This window comes from Macadamia integrifolia, chromosome 4 (genome assembly GCF_013358625.1).
Source record: "Macadamia integrifolia cultivar HAES 741 chromosome 4, SCU_Mint_v3, whole genome shotgun sequence".
In the NCBI taxonomy this organism is placed as follows: domain Eukaryota; kingdom Viridiplantae; phylum Streptophyta; class Magnoliopsida; order Proteales; family Proteaceae; genus Macadamia; species Macadamia integrifolia.
Window position 1 is genome coordinate 20,635,697 of NC_056560.1, and position 9,048 is coordinate 20,644,744.

The window sequence follows — 9,048 nt, forward strand, 5'->3', positions numbered from 1 at the left end:
ATTTCAACACCCTATTGTTTTCATTGCATGGTTATATGCATGATCTTGTACATATAATTTTTTGCCTTAATTTTATATGCTTCAACTTCCATTTTAATAATTCTAGTCTTCAATACTTGCAAGACTAAAAAAGAAATTAATAATTCCAATATAAAATAAAGATATTCTATAGTTTCTTCCTAGGAATAGTCCTACCAACAAATTTTTTATAAAATATAAATTTTATAATTAAATAATAACAATAAAAAATAATAAATGATTAAATTGAAACAAGATTACAAATCACACTAGAAATATATATATATATATATATATATTTTAATCTATAATTACTTATTTACTCTCATTAGTGCTATAGTCAAATATAAAAATAATAATACCAATAATCGTGTTCATGCTTAGCATGGAATAATTAGATAGTTTTATAATGATAAACAAAGTGGTGAAACAAACCATTCAAAGTGCTCATGAATCTCGTGATGCATTTTCGTACGCCATTTTTTACCGTTTAGGTAATTAGGCTTTGTAGGTTAGGACATATACACATTTATATCTGATTGGTTGGTTTTCAATCCATAATCAGGCTTAAAGTATTTAAGATAATCAGCCTATAATCAAGGTTTAAGTGGGCTAATTGACAAATTGTGCTATGAAGGGTCCTTAAATGGATTACAATCAGACTAATTAGATTTAAATGGGCTAACCAGATTATAATTGGTTATAAATTGGTCACAGTATTCGGTCACCTTGCGCCAGGATTGCCTAATCATTAAATGATCGGTGCTTGAATCCCAGCACGTTTAGCATCTAATTATTTTTTGGTAGATAAATAATATATCTATCCTATGAACTAGTGTCATAAAAAGGAAAAAATATAGACCAAATCGATTGGATCGGTTTCTTGAATTCTTCATCGGTTTGGTATAATGATTTTGGTTATTAAAATCACAAAAAGAATGAAAACTAGCTGGATAGACCAATCAGATCAATCGAAATAGATCCTCTGAATTGAAATCATGAAAAAATCCATATAAACTAAATAACGGGACAAAACTAGTCCTAAAAACTCGATTAGACGAATCTGTTAAGCCCGAATTTTTTGACCCACCGTTTAATAAATTGCTTCGGCTCTACGATGTGTGTCTTCAAATGAATTGGTCCACTTTTGGTCAAACTCGATTAAATCATACATTGATAAAAAAAAACCAAATAAAAGGAGATTGGATCTGTTGCACGTATGATCACTTAGTGATACATATGAGTATTCAACATTAATCTCACTTCTTGCTATTACCAATGTAAAGGAAGATATATTTGAAAGCAAAAATAATAGGTGTTGGATGCTCACTATCTCACATATATGATAAAATGATCTTACAAGGAGTAGATACAATTTCAAATAATCTAAGACATAAAAAAAGAGCGCAAAGACCCACCCTCTCTCATCTCCCTTAAAACGTAAACCTTTTTATCTCATCTCCTATTGTGACTCTATCATGTTTTGACTTCTGACTTGTCAAATCTCTTTCCTCTAACTTGTCGATGACAATGACATCTTTTAACTTGCCAGAGTAACTTCTATGGGAAAGAAAGTAGAATTTGAATCTACTGATTGTGCGATTACCTGGTTGTACATATAAGCATCCAACATATATCCCACTTATTTTCAAATATACTACTCTTCATCCTTATATGACAAGTGAGATGATCATATGTGCAGTGTATCCGAACTCAAGAAAGTGTAGAGGTCTTTTTATTTTTCCAGATTTTGTGGAAATCTTTGGTTCTATCTAAGTAAATATAAGTACTCATATCGACCACGTTACATTGCATTCTTTCCCCACAAATTTCACATATAATATAAAACTCACCAGGGCTCAGCCACCTCGAGCACTCCAACCGTTGGGTATACCTGATTAGACCACTCGCTAAGTGTGGTGTTTCCCAATATGATGGCCACGGCGGCTCTGAGCTTGGCCATCAAACCAGCGTCGTGAGGAACAACTGAACCCACAGAGCAAACGAGCCGGCGATTGTATCCTTGAGCAGTAATGGAATGCCATACAAGCCCAGGCGTGTTAAGAGTTTGGAGCCCTAACCATTCGTTCCATGTCAGCCTGGTCAGCCAGGGTAAGCACATCCGGGTTCAACTTAATTATGCCCCGAACCCAATAATTGAGATTAAGAATCTGTGAGAGATGGCAGTCGACGAGTAGTCGAAGTCAGAAGCTGTTGAAGGCGGCCTCCTTAAACTCTACCACTGTTGCTTCTGTGATAGAGAATTTGGATTTGGAAGTCGATGTGACATTGATGCCAAAAGGAAGAAGAGGTTTAAATGCTTGGGTAGAAAGGTTTGATGCAACACGTTACTCAATTAGTATGATAGCATGCATGCATGCATCCGGATCACATTACAGGGAATCTTTTTTTTTTTTTTTTTATCGAGTTTTCCTACACCCACGGTGAGGCGATCAGGGTAAGATTTAGATCCACTATATGTATGTTCATATAGATGTACATATAAGAATCTAACACATGTCCAACAAAATTTTTGAAATGAATCTACAATCTGGCCGGCCAGTTTGAGATTGTTTCTTAAAAATATTTGAAAAAACACTAAATTAAAATCAGGGAGGAAGTTTCTCACACTGTCAATGGGGAGGAATCTGCATGCCACATCAATTGTTATCTTGAAAAATGTATCATCTACATGAAACCCACATATTTACAACATAAAAGAAAAAAATGATAAAATATCTCACATGAGAGTGAAGTTTCACTTTAGCGTCATGGGTAAGGTTTTTACTAAAGATATATTTCAAATTGAGTTGGATCTTCCTAATGACGGTTCCTGATGCATGCCTTAAGCATTAGAGACGTGTTAGGTTATAAATGTTCCTTTTTTTTTTTTTTGAATATTAAGTTATAGATGTTCTAAACCTATAGAATGGTTAATGACCATATTTGAGATATTTTATAATTACTTTTATCTGCATCAACTTCTATATTTTTTTTTAGTATAATTCTAGTGTCTTCAAATAATTACAATACTAAAAAAATATATATCATTCTCATAAAAAATAAAATGTTCTAGCAGTTTCTTCTTAATATTTTTATCAAAAAATATATATAATCCTATAAATTAAAAGGGAGAGGATCCCCATATGCGACACCAATGGCACCGTGCAGAATGATTGAGTCAATAAGGAAACTATAATAATCAAGGAAATATAAAAATGAGATTATAAAAATATAGGTGAGATGATGTATTAGCGGTCATACTGTAACCGTTATTTTCTTTTCCATCACGATACATAGTGAAGTAATACATTTTACTATTTATCATACAACAATAGATGGGTTAATCCATGTGATAGAGGACCAGTAAATAATCTCATTGGTGCAATTTCAACTTAAAATGAGTGGAAGAAGTAGCTATAATTATAAAAGGTGTCATTTTGTATTTTATATTCATCTCCAATTGATTGCATTTTGGTAATTTTATTGAAACTTTGACTCCCATTTTGAACAAATTTCCTTACTTTGGACTAAAATTTGGCTATTGAGATGTATGTAGAATCATCTATCACATAGAGTAACCTACGTATTGCCAAGTGGCAAATAATAAAATGTTTTACTTCACTAGGAGTTAAGTTTGGATCAAAATTGTATGACTCTTAGCTCTTAACAAGCTATTTATAAAAACTAAGCATAATCCTAATCTAAATAGGAAAGTAAAATCCTATTGCTAAGCAATATAAATAAGGAGCATAATATTAAAAGGAAACCTTCTCACACAAAAACAATGAATATTTCAAAGCCTATTAAACAATTTAAGATAAATACGTAGGCATATATCTCCAAGTCCTCTCAGCCCTTGGATCATTAATTTAGCATCCAATTAGTTGGAGAAGATCTTTTTCCAATCCGATATGAGCTTCTACCTATTTGATAGATCCATTATGAAATCAGAGGCCCAACACATACATAAATGATAAACCTAGTCAAAACTTATTTCTAACAAAATAAAAACCCATTTATGTGAGTTATTTACATCAGTTCAGCTTTGACTGTAATTTATGCAATCCCTATGTCAGGGTAATTTGGTTTGGGCTTCGCTTTAAGCTCTCAGGCCAGGATAACAAATGCTGCAACAAATATGAGGTCCATAAAAAAGATAAACTTCACAAAGCCCAGCCCAAGCCTTATGGTTAACTAAACAAATACTCTCCTGCCACTCCACTCTATTGGATTTGGATCCATATCTTCGGATCAATGACGACTCTTGTTTGTCTTATTCCCAACTGCCTTCACTTCACCTTCTTTTGGACCTTTTTTCCTTTCCAGCCTACAACTAGAACTGGAAAATTCCTCACTTCTACAGTTTTCAGTTGCGAATGACCAAACCTATCCATAAATAGGGAAAGAATGATGTTCAAATTTGCTTATAATTTTTTTTTTAAGTTCAAGTTTAAGGGCACATTGGTCATTATATAGTAGACCCATATAGAGGCCAAGTATAAATCCAAGGAGGAATCAAAAAAGGCCCAAGGTCACACTTCTTGAAAAGTGAGAAAATTGGTGCAAATCAAGCACCCAATGAATTTGAGGGAAGTTGATCAAATGACTAACCCTCAGACAGGTATTCCATTGATCAAAGAACACAAATAAAATCCATCTTAATGATCCTATATGGAAAATTATTATCACAACTCAGCTAGGAAGGTACCTGACTTTGGGAGAGAGGTGTTGAGTTTGACTCTTCTCCGGCGTTGGATCATCTATGCAATGTTTTTCATGGCTCTCGGTATTTCCTGGTCCATATAGTCTAATTGTGGGCTCTTACATGGGCCTGGTTTGAGCAGTCTCTACCCAAGGAGTTTGCTATGGATTCTTCGTTGAAAAAAATATAGGAAAAGGTAGACTATGTGCCAGTATACCTAGAACTATGTCTATCTTTCTCTTCTTCCCTTGAAAAAGTTCATTCTGACCCTCTCATCTCAGTTCTCCAATTGGTTGAGCCGTTAACTCTAGAAAAATCAACGGCATACCTAACCTCCTCCCTATTTGAATAGAAGTGAAGATCTGTCAATGGTGGCGGAATAGATAATGTCCACTCTTATTTTTTATTTTTTTTGTAAAATCAGGATAGTCATGGAAAAATCTTGAAGGTGCGGCATGGATCTCCCCCTCCTTTCAACCGTGTGGATGAACGACTTAGTTAGTTAGTAATCCTCCATGTATCATGTTCTACATGATTGGATTTAAAAATGGTTGAAAAGTCAACTTCTTGAGAAAAATGGTATCACAGCTTCTAAATGCTACATGTATCGTGTTCCACATTCTTGGATTAAAAATGGTTGAAAAGTCAACTTTTTAAGAAAATGGTTTACTTGTCACTAAATGATAGGTCACATGAGTTGTAATAGTGGTTGTTAAAGGTTAAGGTATGTAAGATTTTAAGAAAAATTTTGTAGAGATTTTGTTTTTTTGAAGTTATTTTTTTTTTTTTTGGTACAATTTTTTTGAAGTTAGTTTACCCAATGCAAAACCTGAAATTAAACAATAATAAAATCTAGGTGATAAAGAACCCAGGGGGTCATGAGATTGATTCTCCTATTTCACTAAATGCCTCCTAATTAGAATTAAAATAATTTCGCCCACTTGAGTGCCAAGTAGACATTAGACAATAGTGGCTTTCTCTATCCCTCTATTACCTTCTCAAAAGGATTCCAACAAGGAATGCAACGAAAGGCTCAAAGCCAAGATTCATCTTAACCGAGTTTAAATTGTCTACAGTGAGTCGTGCCGTGCAATGAGCATCCAACTGATGGAAGGGTCTGACCATGCACCCCAGCCTCACTGTAGACGATTTTGATGCCCCTTAACCTACGCAGTATTATGGGTTAGTGTTGGATTTAACATCTAATACACAATTGACAGTTGGTGAAGCTGTGATACGCTAGCTAAGCATACACACACACATTCTCTCTCTCCTCATTAGTTCTCCCATTGGACTATTAGATTTCCAACCCCCAACCACCCAGTGGTGGAAAACTATAATTTGGTATGGTAGCGATCTCATCCCTAATTATTTATTATATATTAATATGAAGAAAAGAAAGCTATCAGACAATATTGTGTACACCTAGATACATGAGAAAGTGAAACAACACTGTGAAAAGACATCCATACCCTGGCTCCACTTTCCCAAGGTAGCAATCTTTCTCCCTATTAATATATACCTATAGATATAGAGAGGGACAGGGTCAGGCTCAGACCTAGGACTTAATCCATGCCCAACCCTGGGCCTAGAAACTCAACCTTGGGCCAGCCCAAGATCTAAAAAGCCCAACAAAGGCCCTTTTGGGTCTGTATATATCATGTGCTTCTCACTGTTCTTATGAGCCAACGATCAAAATAACAGAGTAGTTAGTTACATTTGAGTTTCTCTCCCAAGGCTATTTCTCTTCTGATGAGCCTCTCCAAGCTATTTCTCTTCTTAGGTCTGTGTATCTCATGCACTTCTCAATATTCGGATCAAATGGTGAGGTGTGATGGGTTTACTCAATCAACATGTCCATGTAAACTATCTTTCTATACTGGAGATGCTCTACAAGGGCAACATTCCTAACCAGCAAGAGGTTCAACCTAAGACCCAAAAGGAATTTGTATCTGCCTAAGTTGAGGAATCCTTCGCTCCCAAGTGTTTGACTAAGTCGAGTTACCAGGTTTTTTTTTTTTAAAGGGCGAGTCGAGCAAAAAACCCTGATTTTTCAACTATGGTTTATTGGTTGACCAATAAATTCAAGTAGCTACATTTCGTTCAACATCAAAATTTATTTTGATATTGATTGATAATTTTGGTTAGTCAATCAATTAAATTTGTAACTTTTTTTTTTTTAATGAAACAGTTTTATATTCGAGAGCAGCCTATGTGTCAATGACCACTGTGCCCCTTTGGGAACATGTGCCCCTATGTTTAGGTGCATAAACCGCTCTCAGATAGAAAACACTTACCATATTTTAATAAATGTGTTATCTTTATTGAATTTATTAGGTATGCCCATGATAAAGATGGATGTTTAATGCTTCACTACTTGACAATTATCTATGACTTTACTCACTTAATTCCCCAAATGATCCCACCCAAGTAGTGGTCCCTTAAGCTAAATCAAATTGCCTGGAGTCTCTTGGTGAGAGTGGTTATGGTGCTTACTAGACAATTCATTGTTTTTTTCAGTCAACTAAAGCTTTTACCCAAATAATTATAAAAAACAAAACCAGTTGGTCACTTAAGTGAACCAAGAATGGTTAAGCTTTCAAATTCTAATCATGATTAAAACTAAAGCATTAAAAAAAGTTGATGACTTTTGGTTGTTAAGTCAGATACATATATGTAGATAAACAACTCTAACACGGCTTCTCTCTAGGAAGTCTCTACATAGCTTCAGAAGGATCTCTCTCTCTTTTCAACCATGTGGATGAACAACTTGGTCTATTAAATCTCCTTCATGCACAAGGTTTCACATTTTCCGATTTTAAAATAGTTGAAAAGTCAATATGACTGAATTTGAAATTAATTTCTAAAGTCAGCTTCTTGTGAATAGATGGATCATATGAGATGTAGTTTAGTGTATGGTATCGAATCGGGTATTAATCAGTTTCAAAACTGATATTGACACCGATATGTATTAATTGGATTAAATAGGATCAAACTATTTTACCCCTAGAAAAATCAATACTTAAGACTTTATGACTGTTTCACCCTCTTTTGTTTCGATATCATCGATATGATATCAAACAAGCATTACACGACTAAAACCAATACAACAAATTGGATATCGGGCTTCTCCGTTGCTTATCTCTACAGATCTTAGAAGGTTTTCCTTTCGTTTTGAACGATGTGGATGAATAACTAAATTTATGTTTATCAAAAGAAAAAAAAAAACTTGGATGAACAACTTGGTCAATTAAAATCTCCTTCATGCATCATGTTCCACATTATTTGATTTTAAAATGGTTGAAAAGTCAGCATAATTGGATTTAAAATTAATTTTCAAAGTCAACTTTTTGTGAAAATGGTTTCCCAGTCACCAAACATTAATACGTCCACTGAGATGTAATCATAAAATTTAGTACATGTTGTGTATTATTGAGTTTTAAAATTGATATAAATAGGGATACCTATAGTTGTAACAAGTCCAATATAGTGACCAATATTTTATGACCATTTTATCCTCCTCTACTTCGATACCATTAATATTATATTAGACAAGCATCGGCATTAGTCATAGCTGAGACCAATGATATTCAACTGATACAACATACTTAAGACCGATTCCTAAAGTCATGTATATTTCCATCTAAAGGTTAATGTTGTCCACATCAATGGTCCGCACTGTCTAAAATACAGTATTCCCTATATTTTAACTTTTTTGTCAAGTCCACTCTTGTTAAACCCTTAGTTTAATACATTTATATTAGTCAAAACAACAACGAGATTACCATAAGAATACAATAATAAGAAACAATGAAGGGTAATCGATATTTTCTACCACTTTTTAAATTTTTTTTAATTTTTTAAACATATGAGACAATGATCCTAGGCCTAACACCATTAGCATGCTATAATGCTACTATTAGTGGTTCTAAAAGTTAAGGATCGCAGTGGAGTGAAGCGTCTTCTTGAGTACCAAACAAAAAGATAATATTTTCTTATTTTGGTAAAGAAATTATAACATTTAAAAGACTTAAAAAAGAAAAGAACCACCAGAATTTTCATAGATGTGGGTGCAATTAAGGGATTTTGTGAATAACAATCTTATTGATCATGTATTTGATGAAAATTGGAATCATTCATTATTCCTATACCTATCTATGAATATCCGAAATGTCCTATAGTCAATGTCTTTGTCCAAATTGAGTCACAATCAATGATCCTATACCTTTTATTCTATAAGCATAAACAAAATATTTAATTTTTTTACTATTATTAACTATTATTAGTTAGTAACTCGTAGAAAATAGTTATATCAAAAAAAAAAA